The sequence below is a fragment of the Micromys minutus genome (assembly GCF_963924665.1).
Source record: "Micromys minutus genome assembly, chromosome: 5".
NCBI lineage: Eukaryota > Metazoa > Chordata > Mammalia > Rodentia > Muridae > Micromys > Micromys minutus.
Genome location: NC_137974.1, coordinates 1,339,200 through 1,365,544, shown reverse-complemented (window position 1 = coordinate 1,365,544; position 26,345 = coordinate 1,339,200). Strand labels below are relative to the sequence as shown.

Sequence of the window (26,345 nt, the reverse complement as noted above, 5' to 3'; positions counted from 1 at the left end):
ACAAGTAACGAACCTTCTCCAGATGTGTGCAGCCGCACAGCTCCAGCTTTATCTCCAGTCTTGAAGATGGACTTGACAAGATGGATGATTTGCGGCTGCATTGTAATAACTTTGTGAAATTGGAATTCCCAACGATGGTAATGGAGGGCGAGGAACCAGCAGCTGGGCAGCGGAGAGTTTCTCTTCGAAGTAAACAATAGAAAAGAGCTACAGTGCCAAGAGCAGATCAGCTGTGGCGTTTGCCTGTTCTGGACACCAACTCGTCCAGACTGTTTCTAATTTTTCCCTTTTATGATTCTGTTTATGTCACACACATTAAAGTTAAGTCATGTCTTTAATGAGATGGAAACTGGAAGTGAGATTTGGAAGTGACTGGATCAGCCTTCTCAACTCGTTTCCTCTCATAGAGAGCACAAAACAACCGACAGAAAGGGACATACCTAAGGAAAAACCCTTAACTGTGGGCTTCATAGAAAATCCAATTCAGCCTTTCATTCATTCTTCTCCCAGTGACTCTATGTGGCTGAGGGCTTAGCCGAGCTGACGCTCCTGAAGGATCATGACATTTCTATAAGAAAGGATCTTGCAGTAAGTGATGCCGATATTCTCCCAGTCTCAAAAAGCAGGGAGGTTTCCCCAGGATTATGGAATTGGGAGTCAGCTTCCCTGATATTTTATGGGTAGATGACTGCAAGGGAATATCCTTTTAAACCAAGGTTATATTTCACCGTTTCTTTTAATTCCCAGATCCCCTGAGTTGATAGTTAGAAAAGCTGAGATCCTTTGGGAGATATTTGTACATCTTCAAGGTTGGCTCTCTTAGTTGCTTGATGTTGATGTCCTAGATAAAATTCTTAAAGTCCAGCTGTTGGGATTTAGCTTAATGTGTTTGGACAGAGGGATTTCCTATGTCATTGAAGAGATGGAATCAGAACAGAATTAGTCATTCTTGCATCTTCTATTTATAGTCCAGCTATTATTCAGATGCATTGTAGAAGGATGATGTAGACAAGAATTTCTCTCTCTCTCTCTCTCTCTCTCTCTCTCTCTCTCTCTCTCTCTCTCTCTCTCTATCTCTCTCTCCCTCTCTCCCTCCCTCCCTCCCTCCCTCCCTCTCTCCCTCCCTCTCCTTCCCTCTCTCCCTTCCTCCCTCCCCCCCTCAAAAAAAACAACACTTTTTTATACTCTGTGGATTTTACTTTGGTTTCTAACTTAGACAAAACACTTAACAAAAATACTACTATGAAAAATTACCTATTAAGTCATCCCACATCTCCATTTGAAAATTAAACATTTGTCAGTACAAAGTATGTAGGATGGCCGGAAGTCATGGATGACTTACATGGAAGTGGCATGGGTTGAAAGGTCAATTGAAGATTTATAGTCAAAGTCTGGGGAATAGCTAAATAGAAGCCAACTGTACTCACCTAGTTTAGTGTGAGCATTAAAGCTAGCCTGTTAATTTAGTGAGAACCACGAATGAAAGAGTTTTTATCTGGGGGGTGTATGTTAAGTAATTTGTTTTCTGAAGGTGGGTTAGGAGTAGAAACTTTGACTATACGGGGTAAGTGCAGGGTTAGGTAGATTGGCCAGATAAACTGTAGAAGTTGTATGGACCATTCAGTTCTTATCTCCCAATCTCTCTGTCTCTGTCTCTGTCTCTCTCTCTCTCTTTCCAGTTATTCTGAAGACCATTGGGAGGACAGTAGACAAAAGGATAAGAATCTGTCTGAACAGGAGAAAATTCTGGAGAACTTCATGAGCTGTGATTTAATTACTGAGTCTGCTAGACTAGACTAAAAATAACAGGTTTGTGATATCTGAAGCTCAAACTTGTAGAAGCCATTGGAAGAGTAAGAAAGGCAGGAGTAAGCAAGAAAGGATTTCCTCTATCCCACACAGCAGCAGATCTTGGAGGATGTGTGGACTTTCACAATGGTGTATCGTCAGGACTGTTTTAAGTCATCTTATTCAATGAGTTCTGAGAACCGTTGCACAAGACCTGAAACAGAACCATCTATGAAGATCACACCATCATCAAAGAGAACCTGTCTTGAGACCAGGAAGAGTGGTGACAAGGTTTGGTTCCTTTAGAGAGGTGCATGGTGATAAAGCAGTGAGGTAGAGGTACCCTGCCAAGAAGGTGGCTCAGAGATGCAAGCAAGGAGCCTGGGAGGGTAGAGAAGACATAAAGAATTGGTACTTCCAGGACGGTCTGTGCAGGAGAAGGCAGTAATCCCACAGGGCCCATAGGTGGCTTCTCAACACAGACTTGATAGCATCAATAGGTCCAGTGTCAAGTCTTATGTCTGGGCAGGACCAAGGCTGCTGATAGATAGGAATCTATCTGTGCTGGGGAGACAACTGGCTTGGATTCTGAGTATGCCGATCAAATCTCAAATATTGTACCTTTTTGACCCTGGAAAGTTGCTTTCTTTTTAGAGCATTAGAAACAGTTATTGCTAATGGAAAACTTACTAGGGTATTATTGTCTCATTAAAGTTTCTATTCATGTGATAAAAAAAACCATGACAAAAAAGCAACTTGGGGAAGAAAGGGCTTATTTCACCTTTCCACCCTCAGATCACACTCCTTCACAGAGAAAAGGCATGGTAGAAACTCAAGGGAGGAATGTGGAGGCAGAAACTGAAGCAGAAACTATGGAGGGACACTGCTTACATCTTCCTTAGATTGCCTTCTTGTAGTGTCCAGGATCACCAGCAGAGGGGACACTGCCCATGGTGATCTGGGACTTAGACACCAAATTGTCAAGCAAGAAAATGGTGTGTGTGCTTCTCAATGTGCCTGTGTCTCTTGTGTTCTTCCTTTGCCTCCAGAGCCGTTCATTTAGTCATAATATCTTTTTAATTTTAATTTTAACTTTAATGTTTTTGCCTATTTACTTCCTAAAGAGATGAAGAAAAAGGAGATGAAGTAGGAAGGGTGGGGGATGTTTCTGACAGGATTCTGACAGGAGACAAAGGAGGAAAAACTGTGATCAGAATATATTTTATAAAAAAATCATTTTTAACAAAAAATAATAAGAAATTGTTCCACGTTTTCTCAACTAAAGGTCTCTTTTCCTACATTACTCTAGCTTATGAAGCTGGGGTGAAACTAACCATAACAATTGACATTTTCAACCTGACACACAGACACACCACTATCCAACCACAGCCTTCCCTTTCTCATTTGTACCCAAGATGACATGTTAATCTTAATATCATAATGTAAAATATTCCATTATTAATAGTCCCCGAGTCTTTAAAAATTCAAATATTTGAAAACACCCAAAATCCTTTTTAAAAATTTCCCTAAAATTTCCCAAATTTCTCTAAAGTATCTGAAGTTTATTTGAAGTTCCAAAATCTCTGTAAAATTTCATAGTGTTTCTAAAGTTTTAGAGTTCTTAACTGTGGGCTCCTGTAAAAAAAAAAAGAAAGGAAATTAAAAAAGAATAGGCTCTATACTTTCTTACTTCAAGAGGGAAGAAACAGGGCACAATCACAATCAGACCCAAAAGTCAGCAGTGTAAAAAGTTCCATGTTTGAGGTCTGGGACCCACTTACAACTCTCTTGTCTCCAATGGCCTTAGACACTTTCTTCACCTCTCCAGCTCTTCCATCCACAGCAACACATAAACTCAGATCAGCTCCATTCCATGGCTGTTGCTATCCTTGGTGGTAGTCCGTGACACTGGTATTTCCAACTCTTCTATAAAAACTCATCTGTCAGCATGACCAGGTATAATACTGGCCACTTCTACCAACCAGCCTTTGTGTATTGACTCCGAAGAAACACTTCCCAGATGATTTTGTCTGGACGATATTGCTCCCTTTTTCACCACAGCTTGTTTTTCAGCCCCAGATGCTAAGGTTCCTTGTCCCAGAAGTTTAGGTTTCATGTTGGTCATTCTGGTCCTTTGTTAACTACAAGACTTATTCAGCTCTAGCTGACCAGATTCACAAATTCTTAATGCAAACTAGCACATGAATGGTCTCAATAGAGTATTTGCTTCCCTTTGAAAGCACACAATCAGTTCTCCATCATCTATACTGCCTCTGCATTCATCCAACTTCCTGCAAAATCCCATTAAACTCTGAACAGTCAATGGTTTTTTGTAACCCAAAGTTCCAAACATCTTCAGTCCTCTCCCAAAACAACATAGTCAGGCCTATCACAGCAATACACCATTTATAGTACCAATTTTTGTCTCAATTGGGGGTTTCTATTGCTGTGATAAAATTCCATGAACAAAGCAACCTGAGGAGCGTACAACTCTTAGGTCATGACCCATATTCTTGTTCAAGCTGGTGAGGACCTTTTTTTTTTTTTTTTTAAATTGAGGTTTCCTCTTCTCATATGACTCTAGATTGAGTTAAATTGACACAAAACTATGATCAATTATCAAAGATTTCTGGGTAACTCCTAAACCAAGCAAAACATGTTACTATTCTCCAGTAAATTATGAGTTACTCTGGAAGACGTACATTCGGAGTAATACTTATATAACAACTTCAGTCTTGATTGTTCTGTTAATAGGAAAAAAGCTCATCATCAAAATATGTCTTGCTGCTAGGGAAACTTATCTGTGCTTTGTGGGAAAAGGATATTAGTATGGGAGTTATACAGAGTCATTAACAGAAAAGCTAAGGAGAGAGGGAAAGGGGTTCTTATCTAATTGGAATAATATGAGAAGAGTTCATTCACAGATGTAGTTGGACATTGGTAGCTGTAGAAGATTTGAACAGGGGTATACATGGAGGCCTTACCGGGTAAAAAGCTTATGAATGGAACCCAGAAGTTTGAAAGCAGAAACTGTAAGGAGCACAGCTGTTACTATACATTTCATTTGGGAGAATGAGCTGAGACAAGATGGGTGAAGCAGGGTCTACTGTCTTGAAGATCATGATGAATGGAAGTTGGGAATCAAGCATCACAAATTGTAGAATATGAAGATGAAAAAGTAAGGAAAAATAATGTAGGGGTTGAAGAACTAAGATAAATGAATTTGGAATCATTATAGTTTCAGGCTCATAGAAATAAAGTATGCTTAGAATGGGAGAAGAGCAATGGACAGATCCAGTGTTTCTATGGGCACAAAAAGGTGAGATAATTATCCACATTATGCTTAGAAATATACTCTGGGCACTTTAACACTAAGCCAGAAATGAGTATAAGAACTGAATGGTGTTATGGTTACTGAGAAGGATTACTTGAATAAGATTGACTGAAGGGCATCTGTGGAATATTGTATTTATTATTTACTTAATATATGAAGATTCACCCATTGTGGGTGGCATCATTCTCCACAAAGGGGATTCTAATCTGTACAGAAGTAGGAAAAATGAATTGGAAACTAGCATGAGTATAAGAACTTATCGCTCTCTTCTCTTTTATCTCTCTCTTTTGAATATTTTTTTTACTTACATTTCAAAGGTTATCCCCTTTCTCATTTTCTCCTCTGGAATCCCCCTCTCCCATCACTTATCCCCCTGCCTCTATGAGAGTGTCCCTTACCCACCCACTTCCTCCCATCTCCCTGCCCTTACACTGGGGTATTGAGCCTTCACAGGACCAGGGACCTCTCCTCTCATTGATGCCTAATAAGGCCATCCTCTGCTACATATGCTGCTGGAACCGTGGGTCTCTCCGTGTGTGCTCTTTGGTTGGTGGTTTAGTCCCTGGGAACTCTGGTGGATCTGGTCGGTTAATATTATTGTTCTTCGGCTACTTCAGTCCTTTTACTAATTCCTCCATTAGGGACCCTATTCTCAATCCAATGGTTGGTTGAGATCATCCAACTCTCTATTTGTCAGGCTCTGGCAGAGCCTTTCAATAGAGCAATATCAGGCACCTGTCAGCATGCACTTTTTGGTACCCACAATATTGTCTGGGTTTTGTAACTGTATATGGGCTGGCTCCTCAGGTGGGGCAGTCTCTGGATGGTCTTTCCTACAGTCTCTGCTCCAAACTTTGTCTCTGTATTTCTTCCTATGAAAATCTGTTTCCTCTTTTACAAAGGACTGAAGTACCTACTCTTTGGTCTTTCAACTTCTTGAGCTTCATGTGGTCTGTGGATTGTATCTTGGGTAATCGAAGCTTTAGGGCTAATACCCACTTAGCAGTGAGTGCACACCATGTGTATTCTTTTGAGATCAGGTTACCTCACTCAGGATGATATATTCTAGTTCCATCCATTTGCCTAAGAATTTCATAAAGTGAAGAGTTGAATAGTACTCCATTGTGTAAATGTGCCATAATTTCTGTATCCATTCCTCTGGTTACGGACATCTGGGTTCTTTCCAGCTCCTGGTTATTACAAACAAGGCTGCTACAAACATAGTGAAGCTTATGTCCTTGCTGTATATTAGAGCATCTTTTGGGTATATGACTAGGAGTGGAATAGCTGGGTCTTCAGGTAGTATTATGTCCAATTTTCTGAGGAACCGCCAGACTGATTTCCAGAGTGGTTGTACCAGCTTACAGTCCTACCAGCATTGGGACTCTTTCTCCACATCCTCAGCAGCATCTGCTGTCACCTGAGTTTTTGATCTTAGCCATTCTGACTGGTGTGAGGTGGAATGTCAGGGTTGCTTTGATTTGCATTTCTCTGATGACTAGGGATGTTGGACATTTCTTTAGGTGCTTCCCAGCAATTCGATATTCTTTAGTTGAGAATTTTTTTTATCTAGCTCTGTACTACATTTTAATAGTAATTTGACTCTCTGGAGTCTAACTTTTTGAGTTCTTTTAAAATATTGGCTATTAGCCCTCTATCAGACGTAGGATTGGTAAAGATATTTTCCTAATCTGTTGGTTGCATTTTATCCTATTGACAATGTCCTTTGCCTTACAGAAGCTTTGCAATTTTACGATTTGCATTTGTCCATTCTTGGTTTTAGAGCATAAGCCATTGGTGTTCTGTTTAGGAAAATTTCCCCTATGCCTATGTGTTCTAACCTCTTCCCCACTTTCTCTTCTAATAGTTTCAGTGTACTTGGTTTTATGTGGAGGTCCTTGATTCACTTGGACATAAGCTTTGCACAAGGAGATAAGAAAGGGTCAATTTATATTTTTCTGCATGCTGACTGCCAGTTGAATCAGCACCATTTGTTGAAAATGCTGTCTTTTTTCCACTAGATGGTTTTAGCTCCTTTGTCAAAGATTTAGTGACTATAGATGTGTGGGTTCATTTCTGGGTCTTCAATTCTATTCCACCAATATACCTGCCTGTCTCTGTACCAATGCCATACACTGTTTAATCACTATTGCTCTGTAGTATAGGTTGAGGTTGGGGTTGGTGATTCCCCCAGCAGTTCTTTTCTTGTTGAGAAGATTTTTTGCTATCCTGGGTTTTTTGTTATTCTAAATGAATTTGCAAATTGATCTTTTTAACTCTGTGAAGAATTGTGTTGGAATTTTGATGGGAATTGCATTGAATCTGTAGATTGCTTTTGGCAAGAATTTTTGGGGTCATTTAACTATACTATCATATCATCTGCAAATAGTAATATGTTGACTTCTTCCTTTTTAATTTGTATCCCTTTGTTGGAGATTTCCATTTATTATATTTTGTAGGGCTGGATTTGTGGAAAGATATTGTGTAAATTTGTTTTTGTCCTGGAATATCTTGGTTTCTCCATCTATGGTAATTGAGAGTTTTGCTTGGGCTGGCATTTGTGTTCTCTTAGGGCCTGAGTGTTATCTGTCTAAGACCGTCTAGATTTTATGGTCTCTGTTGACAAGTCTGGTGTAGTTCTCATAGGTCTGCCTTTATATGTTACTTGACCTTTTCCCTTACTGCTTTTTAATATTTTTCCTTTGTTTTATGCATTTGGTGTTTTGACTATTATTTGATGGGAAGCATTTCTTTTCTGGTCCAGTCTCTTTGGAGTTCTGTAGACTTCTTGTATGTTTATGGGTATCTCTTTCTTTAGGTTAGGAAAGTTTTCTTCTATAATTTTGTTTAAGGTATTTACTGGCCTTTTAAGTTGGGAATCTTCATTTTCTTCTATACCTGTTATTCTTAGGTTTGGTCTTTTCATTGTGTCCTGGATTTCCTGAATCTTTGAGGTTATGAGCTTTTTGCATTTTCTTTGACTTCGGTATCAATGATTTCTATTGTATATTTTGCACCTGAGATTATCTCTTTTATCTCTTATATTCTGTTGGTGATATTTGCATCTATGAATCTTGATCTCTTTCTTAGGTTTTATATCTTTAGGGCTGTCTCCTTTGTCATTTCTTTATTGTTTCTATTTCCAGTGTTAGATCCTGAATGGTTTTGTTCAATTCCTTCTTCTGTTTGGTAGTGTTATCTTGTATTTCTTTAAGGGAATTATTCATTTTCTTCCTGAAGTCCTCTATCAGAATCTTGAGATATGATTTTAAATCTAAATCTTGCTTTTCAGGTGTGATTAGATATCCAGGACTACTATAGTGGGAGAACTGGGTTCTGATGATACCAAGTAGCCTTGTTTTCTATTTCTTATGTTCTTGGGCTTGCCTCTCCTTATCTGGTTGTCTCTAAATACCTGCCCTAGCTGTCTCTGACTGAAGCCTGTCCTTCTTGAGATCCTGATTGTTTCAGAACTCCTCAGAATTCAGGTGTTTTTGTGATCCTGTGTTTCTGTGATCCTGTGATTCTGAGTGTGTCAGAGCTCCTGGGAGTCAAGCTGCCTCTGAGATACTGAAGTCCCAGTGTGACCAAGCTCCTGATGTCCTTGATCAAGTGTGTCAGAGCCCCAATGTTCCCAGGTGTGTTCGATCTCCTGGGAGTTGAGCTTTCTCTGTGTGCCTGTGATTCTGGGACTGCTAATACACCCGTGTTCCTGTGATCCTGTCTTCCTGTGATCCTGGGAATGTTAGAGCACATGAGTGATGAGCTTCCTCTGGGTGTTGTCAGATTGGGTGTGGTACCAGCACCCAAAGTCTGGTCAGGGCTCAAGTTCAGACCAGAAAGAACCTGCTTCACAGGCTGGTGAGGGGTCCCTAAGTTTTTAGATCCTGGGGGACCCAGTTACTCCAGGTATTGGGACAGATGTTGTGTCTTTTCACCTGTGATCCTGGGTGTGTTATAGTTCCTGGGTTACGGGCCTCCTCTGGGTGTTGCGGGGATGGGTGAGACACCCTCGTCCAATGTCTGGTGAGGGCTCTGCTTTCTTTTTGTGACTGTGGATGTGATGTGACTTGTTTCTTTAAATTTCTAACTTCTTGACTTTCCCACAATGAGTGATCATAATCTGAAATTGTGAATCAAATAAATTTTTATCTCTTACATTGCGTTTCTCATTAATAGGAAAGAAAACAGAAGACAAGTATCAAGTACTACTGTGGGTCCAGGAAAACAGAGATATCTGAAATACTCGTTTAGAACTCAGAGGTCTTAGGAGAGAGCATTCAATGAGCAAAAGTGAGATTAAATCCCCAGCATGTAGGTTACTGCAGTGGCTTTCAAAGTGTCACTTGTTCATCAAATTCTTGTGCTCCACCCCAGACCTATCAAATGAGAAACTCTAATGGATTATTTTTTAGGTCCATTGGGCTATTGCAATCTTTTAAGATTAAAAATTCTTTTTCTTCGCTTTGGCCAATATTCAGATTTTGGATCTCAACAATACTTTCATGCAAGGGTGGCAAATGGGTTTTATTGTGTGTGGCTTATTTAAAATAACTACCTGAAATTCTATATTACAAGGTCACATTCCTTGTGAAGAGATAATCATGGTTAGCAATGTTGTTTATGAGTGAAAGAGGCCAGAGTAAGGGGACACATGGCATGGTTGGTTTTGCCATCCTTCCAGAGAGACATGAGGTCCTTTGGGCAGTTGTAGAAGTCTGGTAAAAGGAAAAATTTGGGAGGGAGTGATGGTGCTGAGAAAGTATCTTCCAATTTTTCCTGGAGTTCACTACATTGGTACCTAACTTGAGTTATTGATCCTTAATACCAATCGAAGTGCCCATATCTTGTCAAGGATCTAGAAAATATAAGAAACTTTACAGTTTAGGAAAAAGAGAAAAAAAAACATCTTTTTCATGATTGTGAGAAATTTTATAGTTAGGTCTGCTGTTCTCTTTTGGAACCCATTCCTTACCATTTTGTACAGATAGAGAACGTAAATGAGACTCTGGCTAGGGAACAACAATATTTGTTTTTTTGTTCCTTGGGTCCTTTGGATTTCCCAAGATGTGACAGAACAGCCCTGTTCTCTGGCAGCTTTGTCTACTTATATAAACACTTGGCTTCTTGAGTAGTGTTCTCCCTTAGCAGCCTGCTAGCCTACCTACTGTACAAATCAAGGGAGTTAAGTTTCTCTACATATTTTAACCATGTGGTAGCATATTGACTGTTTTAGAGTAACATTCTTGGAGGAGATCATAAAGGGTAATTAAGTGTGACCCCTGCCACAAGGAAGAATCAAATAACATTATGTAAAGCATGAGGTTTAGGTTCTTTTTTATTAAATATGAACAGGTTTTTTTTTTTCTATTTAACTTTACAGATCTGTGTCAGTGACATAGGTTTACCTATGTATACACAAATATACCTTTGAGTATATTTGGGAGATCACCTGCTCTACTAGTGGCACAAATGCTGGAACACAACTAAAGGGCACAGGACTGGGGGACAGGAGATGTCCATTTTAGTCTTGGCTTGAATCTAGTCTTTTTGTGCAAGTCCCTAATTCTCCCTTGCTCTTTGTTCTAGGACCTGCTAAATAAAGAGACTGAGTGGAGAATGGAGAATGTTTGTTTCTAGCCATGTACATTGGATCTGACTTTATTTGACCCACATATTCTATAATGTCATGCTGCTGGCTCTGCTTCCTGTTCGTCATGCACTGTTGATTCTGGGTCTATCTCAGCCAGTGTCTGTACCATGTTATCCTTTATCCTGCCTTGTGAGACTTGTTGGGAGACCTTCAGGGAATAGCCTCATAGTGTAATATAAAGCAAAATGACAGAGATCGCTGATTGCAAGTGGTCACCAAGAAAGCTTGAGTTTTGTAGTACTATTGACTTAAAATTATTTAATTTGTATCTGTTTATTTATTTATATTGCATTTTCTTCCACAACAGATTTTCTAAGTCTATAATATTTAAATACCAAAGGATTGTCCTTTTCTGTAGAACTGGAGGCTAGGAAGGTGTCCTGTTGTCATGTTTTATTTTTTACATAGACTAGGGGCATCTGTAAAGAGAAACCTCAACTGAGAAAGTTTCCCTACCAGATTAGCTTATAGGTAAACCTATGGAATATTTTCTTGACTGATGATTGATTAGAAAGTCCTAGCCCACTGTGGGTGGTGCCATCCCCGGGATGGTGGTCTGTGTGCTCTAAGAAAGCAGACTGAGCCGGCCATAGAATCAATCCAGCAAGTGTCCTGCCTCCATGGGCTCCGTTTAAGTTTCTGCCTTTCGGTTCCTGTCTTGAGTTTCTTCCCTGACCTCTCTCCGTGATGGAGTGTGACTTGAGAGTTGTAGGCTGAAACAAACTTTTTCTTCTACAAGTTTCTATTTTATCACAGTATAGAAGCCCTTGCAAAAGCCCAATATCAAGTCAGCTGCATCTAGTAAGGGCTTTCCTGTTGTGTTGTTCCATAGCAAAAGACAGACAGATGAAACGGGCAAGAGAACAGATGTCAGGTTTTGCTTTTATAATAAGCTATTGTTTTTGTAATGATGACACGTGTCTATCCCTGAGATCAGTGGCCTTATGACCCAGCCATTATTCTTCCATTGTGGTTTCAATGGGGATTGATTTTCCAAAACATTAATGTTGGGAGACACATTCAAACTGTTATGTTAGGAAACGGATCTATTCTGGGATCTTGGCTTTTCCTCTGTGGTTCGGGCTGAAATGAATGACACATATCATTTTCCAATGCTATAGAAAGGTGAAGTAGAATCTATATTTCCTTTGAAAAATCAACACAATCTTCTCTGGTCCCATAAAAATTAGATTAATTCTTAACACATTCTTTATGTAGATATGTTACCAAGTCTAATTTAGTGAATATATAAGACATTTTCATAGAGTATATATTTAAATACATTGTGCAATACTTTTCTCAGGCAGAACTATTTTTAAGACATATGAAAAAATGTACCACCTCACTTATGTGGTATTTATTTGCTTAGGGAATCTCCATCCTCGGAACAGAGATAAATTTCAGTCCAGGTAACATTACATTCCCAACTAGCGGAATTCAACTGAATGATATTTCAGCTGTCTTTCATAGACTGAGTTACTGAGGTCAGACAGTTCAAAATTCTCAGTTATGTGTAGTCTTGAGAGGGTCCAAGAACTTCTAAGAAGGGATCTAAAAGCTACTGAGAATTTTAGAGAATATCATCCTAAAGACTGTTTTTAAGGAAATAGACAAACCCAGATGTCGGCAGATCTGTTGGGAATGAGGAGCACTCTTGGGAATGAGGAGCACTCTGTCACTGCTATTGAAAGTGGAAACTAGTGGAGCCACTGTGAAAGTCACTCTGAAGGGTTCTTCAAACTGTTAAAGCTAGAACTACTGCCTGACTCAAGTCACCTCTGAGTGTCTGGCCAAAGGACTGCACATGCTATCATGGTAATGCATACATATTCACGCTTAGTTTCACACTACCCATAACAGCAAGGAACAGAATCAGCCTAGATGTCGACCAAAAGTTTAATGTGTCATGAAACTGAATAAATACACAACACAATAAAACTTGCAAGCATATGAATCAAGGTAAGACTCACAAAGACAAAACCCACACATTTTGTGTTATATGTGAACCTCAGTGTATATTAGTGCATACAAATGGGTGTGAGTATAGTGTGAGGACAGAATATGAAACTGGAGAGGGAACACAAAAAAAAGTGTTGGGGAAATAGGGGAGGGACAACAGGAAACGTATAACGGAGAAGCAGAAAAGAGTCTTCTGGCATGTGTGGGGAAAGTATTAGAGGGGACAGAGGGGTAGGGGAGAAGAGACGGGGAGGAGAAAGAGCACCTTAAACTTTTAGGTGGAGTTTGAAGGGCACATAAGAGCTTGTGCTTGGGAATCTGTTCAAGCACTAAGGAGGCTGTGTGGGTGTAGGTTAGCTAACCTTTCAGACACAGCCAGGACGTCCCAGCAGGACTCTGAAAGGGCTTGTGCACTTGCAGACTTGGCATCCCTGAGCTGCAGAGAGTTGTGCCACACCAGATGAGCTGTTAGGAATGCTGAGGGTGCCAGGGAATGAACTTGCTTATTTCTGGCTTCTGAGAGGATATAATCCAAATGACAGATACCCAGTGGGCGCAAACTTCAGCACTTGGAAAGCAACAAGACTGAAAGCCACCTGCGGTTGGTGATGGAAAGTAATTGTCTATGATTCTAAAAAGTTAAGTATTATTTGAGCTTCATACTCCAAGTATAATGCCAGGGAGCATAAATATAGAAGCGATGTATGTGGTATAAATGTGGAAGCGATGTATGTGACATTAAGGTGAGCCCATTAGTTGCTGGCATCGGCATAACTTAGAGAGAATTTATTCAGAAGTATAATAGCTTAAGGGGATAGATTAAGAAGCCTAAACATGTTTTAGTTGGACAAAGAATGAGAGTGGGGGTGGGATAAACAGGCATCAGCAGGTGCTGCAGGAAATGTTTGGGGTGGTGTGGGGAGGCACAGCTATTCCTGACATGATGAAATTGAGAAAAGAAAAACGCAGCCCGAATGTCAGGAAAATATTTTCTAACACAATTTCCATAAAGCTGCAAAGGGAACTGGGCAAGTCTCGGTATTTAAAAATCACATGAAACTAGGTTGGATCAACCAGTCATGTTCGTCTTCCCTCTCTCCACCATTTCTTGATCTAAAAATATTGAATTTTCTCCATTCTTGCTTGTATTTGTAAGTTATAAAAACTGGGTGTTCCTTGTGTAAATTTGAAGGCACTTTGTAGCTATCCAATAATTGCTGGAAGAAGCCTTGGGTTGGGATTGTAGGGTATTGGCAAAACCCCTTTCTTTTTTCTAGAGCTTAACTTAATTTTTAAAGCTTATTTAAATTCAGGCTTTCAGTTTTGGGTTTTACTTTTAGATTGTAATTGCAAAAAAGAGCAGTTTGTGGTCCTTGGGATCAAACCAAGGCCTCACAGAAGTCAGGCCAACTGTCTACCACTGAGTTATTGTCCCAAGCTCAGGAGTAGTTTTGATTGGATACTTAAAAGTACTTACAATGGAAGGTGTCTAATGGAATTAAATTTGGACTCCATAAAGAAGTTGCTCGGAGACATGAACAAATCTGTTCACCATACATCATCAGCAATGAACCAAAGTCACAATTTTACCAGTGTCCAACTTGGTTAAGGGATGTGTTTACTGAGCTTACTCACAGGGTATGGGTGACATGCTTGGCTGGAGGAGAGATCACTTCTCCCCTTGCCTTAGCAATTGTTAATGCTATTGTAATCTTTGGGAAGAGACCTTGCGAATTTTGTAAATTTTAGGAATGTCCTGAGACATATGAGTTGTTTCTCTTACTGAGTCTCAGAAGTTCCATTTACTTTTTGAGTTTTGATGAATTTCTCTCCAGGAAGGGACTGCTTCAATGCAGAAGACATTACTATACAACAGATGGGTACTTGGAAATTCACCAGCACATGGAAATCAACCAACACTCTCCAAAATAATTGATGGGCCAACCCAAAATATCAGTGTGAGGATTAGACAATTTTTTGAGATGAATTAAAATGAAAACACAGCACAATATATTTGTAAGATGCAGTTAGCTAACACTTAGGAAAAATGTATATGTATAGATACTTATTAAAAAACGAAAGTTCTCAAGCCAATACCTAACTTCTCTGTTTGGAGGCTAAGAAGCAGACCAAGCTAAACCTAAACCAAACATATGAAAGAAATAATAAAGACTTGAGAGGAAATAAAACAGAAAAATAGAAAAAAAAATCAACAAAACCAACTTGCCACACACACACACACACACACACACACACACACACACACACACACACACACACCCTAAAGCCAAACCCAAAACATTAGATTACTAAAACCAAGAATAATTTATTTAACCACAGGTATAGCATCTGAGTAGGAATTTCTCCAAAGAAGACATCCAAATGGCCAACAAGCACATGAAAAGAGGCTCAGTGCCAAGAAAATGTAATTCAAAATCCCAATGAGGGTTGGAGAGATGGCTCAGTGCATTTACAGTGCTCACAACAGTTAGATCACAAGCATGGGGGCCAGAGTTAGGATCTCCAAAACCCATGGAAAAGCAGGACAGCATGGTGGATTCCTGTAATCTCAGCACTCAAGACTTGGAGACCGGAGCTCCCTGGAGCAGGACAGTCAAATCTGTGCATTCTGGGTCCAGCATGAAACATTTCCTCAATGCTGAAAGAAAGCATTGAGTAAACACCTGACACTGATTTTGGGTTCACACACACACACACACACACACACACACATGTGTACATGCTTACACACATGCATGACCACCAAACTTGCATTGATATGATCACATAAAATATCAGGATGAACTGCTCAGATACTAACATACTCAGATAACTGTTGTGGCTGTGAACCTGTGAAGTTGGACAGTCTCAAAGAAGCTTTGTTCTCATACAGTCTCTCCTATGTCCTGCTGATGCCTGGTGTTTCTTTGATAAAAATAGTACTCTAGAGTCAATGTTCTCAGCAAGCAGCATGCTAAGTGCCATTCCATGGTTAGAAGGACTGAGAAAGACGCTAGGCTCTGAGGGATCAGACACACGACAGCAATTGTGTCAGAGAATGAGAACTTGAGTGGACGTTTCTTAATCAAGGCAGTAACTAGGTTGAAATAAATTAATGAGAGAAAGACATAAACCAGCATGCTAATTATGTCAATTAAGAGTATGAGTCTTTTAATTTTGGTCAGAGACCAAGAGCAGGCTCATGCCTCAAAGTCTTTTGGTGCCAAAGCTCAGGGTACAGTGTCTTAAAAGAAAAAATACAATCACATCAGGTGAGAATCAGAATAATCTTGTAACATTTGTTTAGTCAAAAAATTAGTTGAATTTTGTGACAATTCTGATGTATGTCCTTTTTAGTTATTTCCGTTTAAGTTTGTATTAACATTAATTTTTTTGGTTAACACATCAGGTCATGGAAATCCAGAATGCATTGCCAATGCAGATGTGACTATTGTGGGGGTAGAGGGCTGAGAACTGTCTAAACAGGCACAAAGTGGAATCAGGACAAGATGGCGTTACCTTAGTCAATTCGTAGACAATGCTACTTTGATGGCATAGTCAGAAGATAATCTAGGGCAATATGACATGGTGGCTCATCACTGTGATATTGCCTAACTGTAATATCAGGAAGTGGACATATTGGAAGGAAAGATAGTCTGCAAAGGTGGAAAGAGAAGGAATATTTAGAGCGATGATGGAAAAAGACTCTCTACCAAAAGTGTGTTTTTAGAACTTGTAAGTTCCCTCAAAGGTGGCCAGAGTAACAGTGACTGGAAGAGGGTGTCGTCTGAGAAATCTGTCAGGGGTCAGTGCCGTCAAGATATTCTCCAAAATCCACAATAATGTCTTGAGCCTTAGCTTGGTCTTCTGCCTGGCCCTCATCCTGTTACTCATCTGTACCCAAGCCCCACCTACACTGAATGATTCTCTTCATGATAGAGTATTTTTATTTTTAATTTTTTCTTTATTTTCTCCTTTTTCTCATATCTTATCTTTTCTTCATTGAATTATTATTATTATTTTTTAAAGTTTTGTAATACTGGGGATTGAACCCAGGGTCTTGTGTATGCTAGGCAAGCACTCTTCCACTGATTCACTTCTTCTAACAGCTTGAAGGTTTTTAAGGACTGCTTTTTCCTGGGGTATTTCTTTTTGTACCTAGTGCTCACCTTTTCACTCCCTAGATTGGGGTAATTCCTTTTCATACTTGAGACCTCAATCTAGACATCATGCTGCAGAGAAGTTTCTTCCACCAGTATTCCATGACCTCTGTGTTGGGAAATTCTCCTTCCCACAAGTCTGTTCATTGGATCCCTTGTATATAAACTACTATTCTTACTTTGGTGGACACAAAAACACCTCAGGGCTTGCCAAATGCCTAGGGTTTAGACACACGCCCTAGATCAGAAACTGATTTCGAGAACTTGGCTGGGTCCTCTTAGGAGAACGACCATATTGTAGTTGGTTGGGTATTTCTTAATTTTCACAACTGGACCATAGTTCAGAGAGAGAAGGAGTTATTACAATCTTAAGAGCCCAAATGCTGTCTGATATGGTAGAGGAAGTCATTAGGTAATTATCAACCAAGAGAATAAAAACGTTTAAGAACAGGGAGGGTTTAAAAAAAATAGCAGAACCTAAATCCACATGCTTGTGATTTGAAGGGGTCATAAAAAAGTAGAGAAGGTGTCTATTTGTGGGAGAAAGTGATGAATGCCTTCTGGGGGTAGCAGACCACACATGGCGACTGCCTGGCAGTGCCCAGGTTGCTCTTTTGTCTTATGCTGGCTGTGAGGTGAAAAATGGTCTGGTCCCCCTCCCATTACCTTGTGCTTCCAAGGACTCAGAAGTGAGTTTTTGGCAGCATATCATTTTGAGAACTGCACTCATTTTCCCATGTTCTTTGGAAGCCTGTAAAATAACTTTAGATGTAATAGTAATTTTAGGGCCTCGCCTACCCTTGACCTTTGAAGTCTGATTAAAACCACCAGGCACCTTCCAGCATTACTAAAGAGAAGAGCTAGCTTTAATTCACACGAAAGCCAGGAAACCTTTGGTGAAATTACCTTGATTATGTCTAAAAGTAAAACTGAAACGGAGTTTTGTTACTACATAGACAGAAATGAAGGATTTAAAAAATAACAAAGCTTCCTAATATATTAGAACTCAGCAGTTGATGTAAGAACTTAATAAAATACAGGGTGACACATTACCCAGGAATAAAAAGGACAGCTTCCATGCCTGGTGAGTCCACAGATGTTTTTTTAATACAAATTTCTGTACCAAGTCCTTTCTGGTTTCTAAATAATAGGAAACACACAGAATAAATGACCAAATCCACCTGCTCACCAGGCTTGAACCTTCATCTTTCCACTGTTGAGCATGACCCTTAAGAGGAGGAATGGCCATGTGAAGTCACAGGTCAGCAGTCCTCTTAATGTGACTTAGAATGTCTGAGGTCAGTGGTTAGCAGTCCCAATAACATGATTTTTACTGTTTATTCCTCTGTGTATGTGTGTTTGTACATATCTGTGTGAGGATATATATGTATCTGTATATAATGTATATGTATGTGTGTGTGTATATATGTGTGTGTATATATATATTCTCAAGACTTCTTTCATCCCTTTGTGGGTGTTGTTATGAGGCAGGGCCTATCACTGGGATGAATGTCACCAATCACACTGAGCAAGCAGGTCATCCTAGCCTGTGGACCCCTGTCTCTACCTCCCAGAACCCATTCCTATGCCTGCTTGTTTATTTGTTTGTTTTTTATGTGGGTCTTCCTGCTGGGCAGCAAGCTGCTTACCAAGAGAGACATCTCCTTACCCTAACTTGTGCATATTTCTTAAGATTTCCCACTGGATAATAAGCACCTTGAGGGCAGGGGAGAAATGCCCTTATTCTTTAATGTGATAACATTATGTGCTTAGCAAGCTGGGGATCTGAATAATTTAATGTACGGTGTCTTTTTGGTCCCTATTAGCTAATGAGCTGCTTAGCATTGTTTGTGGGTTGTGAGCAGCTTGGTGAGTCACCTCCTAATCCCTCTCTGATATCTATTTTCCTCAGAAAGCACGGCTGATTCTGCCACAGAGAGTTTGCGCACCTCCCCTGGAAGGCACGTGTCTCTGGTCCTTGGCAGCACTGGGGTAAAGCACTGTTAGCTTCTCTGTGGGTGGAGAACCTCAAGTTCAAAATGGGACCCCATCAGACACTTCAGGACACATTGGTGGCAGAAGCCTTCCTGCTCAAGCAGATGACTCCTGGAAAGTAATTGTGAATGGTTGAAGTTTTGGTTCAACCTGGCCCCCATTTTTTTTTTTTTTTCTGAACTGGAAGAAGTTTTTCCATCTCTTTCTTCTCCACTGAAAGCCAGTGTTTATAAATCATGTTCTTTTAAAGTAGTTGTTTTGTAATAAGGTTTTGTCATCCCAGGGCGATTAAAAGACTCAAAGTACATTCCATATAGTTTCCTGCCATCGAACCTCCCCTTCTCCATGCATACACAGGGCTCAGTGCAAAGGCCCAGCCAGGGGCAGATGGATCTCAGATTTTAGCCTTTCTGCTCCTTAACAGCTAAAACTTTTCAATTTCTCCAGTGACCTTTTATAACCTTTACACTCACTGAAAACACTTCTGTTCACTCTGTACTTATTCGGTGTCTGTGAGTGTGGAGTGTCTCTTTTTGATGGATGATCTCTTTCTAGCTCTCTCTTTGTTTTTCTTGAGACAAGGTTTCATGTAGCCCAAGCTGCTCTTAAGTTGCTATATAGCCCAGGCTGGCCTGGAACTCTCTATCTTCCTGCCTCTAGTTCCAAAAGCACTGGATTTCAGATGTACGGCAGCATTTCTCACAGGAATTCTATTAGCCAAGAATAAGTAGGAGAAAGCCCTCCCTTAACAACCAATATTTTCTGTGTTTAAAGTAAGCTTGTAATGTATCGTATCCCGACTCTCCCATACAGCGCCACAGCAAGACACATTGCTACATGTGCTGCCTTAAACTGAAAATATGTTTCTGGTATAGTTTCTTGCACACTTTTCTTTTTTTCAGCAGTGCCAGAGCAGCAGACAGCACCTGCAGCTACTGGCAAGGTGTGTCTGGCCCCTGTGCCAGCCAGACAGCAAGTTCTAGCCTGCTCCAATAACAGTGTGTGGGTGGTAAGCTGGCTTCCTGCTGACACAGAAGTCTGCCACAGCTCTGCCCCCTGTTCCTGGAAGCTGGAGCAAGGTTGGCTCTGGGTAATGGAGTGGACTCCCATGACCCTCCCTAGAATACAGGAATAGAGGATGGAAACCGTTCTCTGGGTTAGAAAGGTTCTGAAGTGTCTTTGCCTCCTACAGGGAACGTGGTGTCTATCCAGCTTGCCTTCACTCTTTTGATGCCCCATCATCCTCTCATCAGAGTTGATACTCTTCTATCTGTGCCTTACAATGGGAGCAGCTGAAGCCCAAGCCCACCGAGCTGGCTCTGGAAGGAAGATGGACTGATTTCATTTTGGTACAGAATGTACTAAGAGCCTTAACTGGCCCCTGCGAGGGTCACATCTTCACAGCCTATGTTTTCCACTTTAGCTACATTAAATTCTCATGCTGGGTTTGCAAAGGCAGTTGAGGAGAAAGGCAGTTGAGGGAGTTCAGCAGGGAAAAGGCTGGAGTGTGCGGAGGTAAGGGGGCTGGAAGTAGCCGAAGTTCATTATACATGTAGATGGAATCACCAAGAATAATAAAAAGACATCTTGTAGAGTTTCACTGTAAGAAGATCATCTTTAAGCAGAAGGTAAATATAGCTGTTTTATATCATTCCATCTTTGTCTGTCTTCATATTGGAGACTGGGTGGGTAACTACAGGAAGTCCAACAACTTAGAGCAGTTGAAGACTTTGGAGTCAGGTAGCCTGAGTTCAAATTCTTCTTCTATACTTAATCATGTAGCCTTGGAAAAATGACTTCACTTTATTGAACACAAGTTTCTTAGTCTATAGGATAATAGTGATAGAGATAACCACAGATTTGAATGGCATTGCATTTAAGAGTCGATGTGCAGAAACACAGAGTGCCCTTTACACATGGCCAGACAGGAAATCAGCACCAGCCTAGTGTAACTTGGGGAGCTGGTTTGAGGTTGAATTTTCTTGCTTGAGTGGATGTACAGGCCCATCTTACCGTTGTATAACTCAACGTTTTCAGCTTCAGTCTTGATGACAGGTTCATGTAACAGGCAGCGAGTCCACCCCCCTGCAATTGTGGTCTGATGAGAACCATATATGAGGTATTGGTGTGGCACTCCCTTAATCAACACAATTGTACCGAGGAGAGACCTCTGCAAAGGCACTTGCAGAACAGTAAGAGCATGCATGCTACTTCAGAACACACTGTCCTTGGATGTAGCTACTGGTGGCCTTGGTTAGACCTACTGTCCCAAGTCTCATGCTATAGAGTTGGTAGGATTCAGGGCTCTGCCAGCAAGTATAACTCACGGCCCTGGAGCCTTTGCTGAAAGTTACTGTTTGTGAAGTCCTTTGAAGTGCATGCCTCCCATGCATCTGGAAATTCCAGTTACTAGAATCGAGTCCTCATTCCTTGACCATAATTTCCAGTCTTTCAGTGGTAACTGGTCTGGGACTGCCCTTGATTAATGCTCTTGCCTTTTTTCCAAATTCCTTCCTGGCTGATTTTCATTTGCCTAACAAACTCGGGAGCTTTCTGGATTCTTTCAGGGGATGCTGAGAAGGCAAGTTTAGGCATTTGTCCACTGCTGTTACAGCTGGAGGCTGGGCTGATGACTGTTCCGGTCCCTTCTCCTTATGGTGTCCTCAGTGAGTCAAAGGCAACAGACACCTGTGCCAGTATTTACTAGATGCTGCACTTCTGTAACTTTGACTCAGATCTTTCCTTGGCCGGTATAAGTGGGAGTCCCAGTCCCTGAATCTCTGACTTTGCTGTGGGAGTACTGCACACTTGGCAGAAGTGAACAGCCAGCTGCAGTGATTCTCCTGGGGCCATTTGTCTGTCTGTCTGTCTGTCTGTCTGTTTTTTGTTTTGTCACTCTGGCCTTTTAGAGTCTCTTTGTGGATTTCCACATCACAAGCATGGTATTGTTCAACTCAGTGATGTGTGGTTCCTTTAAGACTATAAGAGCTCCTTGAAGAATGGCAGCCATTAGCATCTCCCTAGATAACTGTTCTCACAATCAGCTGGATCAGTTGTCACCTGATCTTGTGTCAGAGGCACTCAGAAAGCAGCTACAGCTATTGCGCTTGCTCATGTGGTGCCACACTGTGTAAGTAAAAGTCAGTCAAAATATTTTTTAAAATATCACTCTACTTTGATTAAAATCACAAACAATCTCGAAACACCACAGGAAGGTTTAAATTGGGGCAGGGGGTCAGAAGGCAGACAGAGAATGGGGAGGATGAATAACACTGAAACATCTGGGAAACCTAATGTAAAAGCTTCCAAACACACACACACACACACACACACACACACACACACACACACACACACACACACTAAAATAGACTTACCCTATAACAGGGCAGCAGGGCCCGTATGAGACACCAGAGGCTAACCAATGTGTAGGAATGGAGACCAGGTAGGTCTCGTATAACTGCAAACATTACAGGCTATTCTGGTTGATACTGGCTATCCTGGGGACCTTGATGCAAGGTTGTGTTGCTAGGGATACCACATGTTTGAGTTATACAATATAGAAAAATTAAGCTGGTGCTGGCCTGGAAACCATCCCTACTGCCAAACTTTCATGGCGTTAGTGCTATGCATGTGTAGAGGTAGGAGTTAGTCACAAAAATCGTACCCCTAGTCTTGAAGCTACAAGCAACTGTCAGCAGCTCGCAGAAGAGACAGGATTTTTGTAAGAGTGGAGTCCCTACTTAGTGGATCATGACGCAGTGGAAGACTACAACTCCTCTTGGGCAGCACAAATGGATCTTGATGGTTTTGGAAAGAAAGAAAAAGACACAAAGTTGGATGGGTAGGGAAAGGGTGGATCTGGGAGAAATTGGGGAAAGGGAGGAATATAATACATTGTATGAAACTCTTGAAGAACTTATAAAAATTAAAAATCCTTAGGAATGTTCCTAAAGTCGTACCAAAAAGTGTGTGTGTGTGTGTGTGTGGGGATTAGAGCATCCTGTTTCTTTGCGATTGAAACATTCAATTTACAATTTAGAAAATGTCAAATTCTTATTTTTTTTTAAAGAGTGCCAAATGTAGCACTGGCCATAGTTTCCTGACTCTTGCTTTGTTTCTGGCTCTTCAGTCATCTCATAAACTCTACTAATTACCTAAAATTAGTAGTTCAAGCAATTAAAAATAGTTCATTAGGCACACACTGCAGCTACTTTTGCCGCGGCTGCCTTGGCTCCCAGACAGGGTGGACTGGGTTGAGACCACAGGACAATTGGATTGATTGGGTAACGGCCCCTGGCTCGGCAGGTATGATCTTGCCCAGGGGAGCTTGGGGAGAGGTCCTGGTGGTGTGCCCCACACCCAGCTAGAGGTCCCAGCATGAAGGATTAACCTGGCCCCCAGAGCTGCATCTGATTGAGCTGTCTCCCACTCTGGGGCTGTATTTCAAACTCCCCTGCACCTAGGGATCATTCACGTGCCTTACCCCTGGTTGCAGAGGCCAGTGTGCTCTGGCTCTTCAAGATCACTACATGATTTCTGTGGAAAGGAAAGTGAAATACCAAGAAGTGACTATAAACAATACCCACCCAACACAAGCAAAGTTTACTCCTACTCTAAATACCGTGAAAATAAGACGGAAAACTCCAAAGTAAGTAAGGGGAAATATGAGGAAACAGTATTTTATGGGTTGCAGTACATTCTTAATAAGTAACTAAAAGGCAAAGTAGTGACCAAAGAGAAAACCCAGGAGGCCAAAGAAGTGTACAGAGAACATCTCCAAGATGATGTCTTTAATGAAAGAGGATGGAACTGTATTCATGAGAAATATGATGGTCATCTCCTAATTGTGAGGTGAAGGCTGGTACTGAGGGCTCTGTCATCTCCAGAGGGAACACGCTGTTCACAGTGGAAAAGAGAGCCAGCTTACCATTTGAGACTATTCTTGCTCAGTCCTGGAATCCAATTACAGTGGCTACCCATTCAAGAGAGCAGAAGAAAATACTGGCCAAATATTTGTCAGGCACGTCTGGTAACTTAGATGGTCTGGGATACAAGTTACATGACTTTGCTTACAAAGGAGTCTCTTCACAAGATCACCAGCAGAGGGGCATCTGCTCATTTGCTTAACTTCAAAGGAACAGATACTATGGGGGGGGGGGTTGCTCTAATTAAAGAACACTATGGGGCAAAAGATCCTGTTTTAGGCTATTCTTCTCCAGGGGCAGAGCACAGTACCATAACAGTGTGGTGGGAAAGACCATGAAAAAGATGCTTTTAAATACACAGAAGCATAGTTCTCATTAGTGCCCATGTCTATGGTCAGCCACAGCTATGACATTTACAACGCATGTGAGACAATATGAGTGGTGTCCAATTATCAGAGAGTGCATACCATGTGTGTTCTTTTGTGACTGGGTTACCTCACTCAGGATGATAGTATCTAGTTCCATCCATTTGCTTATGAATTTTGTAAACTCATTGTTTCTGATAGCTGAGTAGTACTCCATTGTGTAAATGCACTACCCTTTCTGTATCCATTTCTCTGTTGAAGAACATCTGGGTTCTTTCCAGCTTCTGGCTATTATAAATAAGGCTGCTATGAACATGGTGGAGCATGTGTCCTTATTATATGTTGGAACATCCTTGGGGTATATGACCAGAAGTGAAATAACTGGGTCCTCAGGTAGTACTATGTCCAATTTTCTGAGGAACCGCCAGACTGATTTCTAGAGTGGTTGTACCAGTTTACAATCCCACCAACAGTGGAGAAGTGTTCCTTTTTCTCCGCATCCTCACCAGAATCTGCTGTCACCTGAGTTTTTGATCTTAGCCATTCTGACTGGTGTGAGGTGGAATCTCAGGATTGTTTTGATTTGCATTTCCCTGATGACTAGGGATGTTGAGCATTTCTTTAGGTGCTTCTCCACCATTCAGTATTCCTCAGTTGAGAATTCTTTGTTTACCTCTGTACCCCATTTTTAATAGGATTGTTTGATTCTTTGGAGTCTAATTTCTTGAGTTTTTTGTATATACTGAAAATTAGCCGTCTATCAGATGTGGGGTTGGTAAAGATCCTTTCCCAATCTGTTGGCTGCCATTTTGTTTTCTTGATAGTGTCCTTAGCCTTACAGAAACTTTGCAATCTCATGAGGTTCCATTTGCTGATTTTTGATCATAGAACATAGGCCATTGGTGTAAGAAACAATTCCCAGGAAGGCCAAATGTGGAAGCCTCAGTCCTTCTTAGAAGGGAGAAAAAAACACTCACCATGGGAGAAGGTACAGGATCAAGTGGAAAATCAGGGATTAAAGAGGGAATCTTTCAGGGGCTGCCTCACCTGGGGGGTTACCTGTGCAGCCACCGGGCCTAAGCACTATAGCTGATGCTGTGAGGTGCTTACTGGCAGGAACCAGATAGGGGTGCCTCCTCAAGGGCTTTGCCAGGGTCATGCAGTTGAGCATGTTTGCAGCTAACCATCAGACTGAGCATGGGGATCCTGGTGAGAGTGCTGGGGGTTGGGGAATGAAAGAGCTGAAGGGGGTTGTGGCTTCATGGGAAGAACAACATTGTCGACCAACCAAATCTTTCACAGCTCCCGTGGACTAGAACACCAACCATTGAGCACTCCCATGGCTCCAGTTGCATACACAGTGGAGAATAGCAGTGACTGTCATCAATGTGAGAAGAGGCCTTTGGTCCAGGGAGGACACATTTTCCCAGTGTAGGGGAACCCCAAGGCACTGAGGTGGAGAAAGTGATTGGGAGCTAGTGCACCTTCGTGAAGACAAGTAGAGGAGGAGAAAGAATGGGAGCAGGGTAGGCAGAAGGGATCACATTTCAAAAGTAAATACAGAGACTATCTAATAAAAAAGAAAAGAAAAAGAAAATATGGGTGAAGATCTGAGACACCTTATAGTATCAATGGCACCACCGATCATCAGATCCTGGAAATCCGCTGGCCACTGTGTTAAAGGTCTTAGATATTTTAGGCAAGAAGTTTCCTGTTACTGAGAACTCAAAAGGCTAAAAGTTGCTGCCACCTTATCTTAGAGTCATTCAAGGAGATGGAGTGGATACCAATACTTTATAGCAGAATGTAGAGGGAATGAAACAAAAAAGTTGACTATTGAGAATGTCTCCTTGGTTCTGGCGGCGCTTTGCTGCCGACATTAATCAGAGACTCTTGAATTGCTGCTTCACATGCAGCTATGTTGGCACCAATGGCCTTGGGGGTCAATGTCTTTAAGGATCCAGTTGCTGATCCCAACAAAAGGTCAAGAAAGAGCTGGTTATCTTTCCACAGGACACCAGCCAGGAACTTTGTTACTCTTGAGAAATATGGCCATGATCTCCATACGGTTTTCAAGAACTGGAAGGTGACAAAAAGCTACTCATCTGATGAAGTCAGAAAAATGCACAGCTGGATCTCGAGCAGGCCGTGGCTCCTCATTAG

The 26,345-nt window shown here is 41.2% G+C and overlaps 1 pseudogene across 1 annotated transcript; it reads left to right on the top strand.

The window, feature by feature from the left end:
- Positions 1–134: 134 nt before the first annotated feature.
- LOC308420868 (nicotinamide phosphoribosyltransferase-like) lies at positions 135–26,345 on the top strand (annotated as a pseudogene). Its single transcript has 3 exons — positions 135–189; positions 23,356–24,241; positions 25,770–26,345. The product of its transcript is annotated as a nicotinamide phosphoribosyltransferase-like (transcript).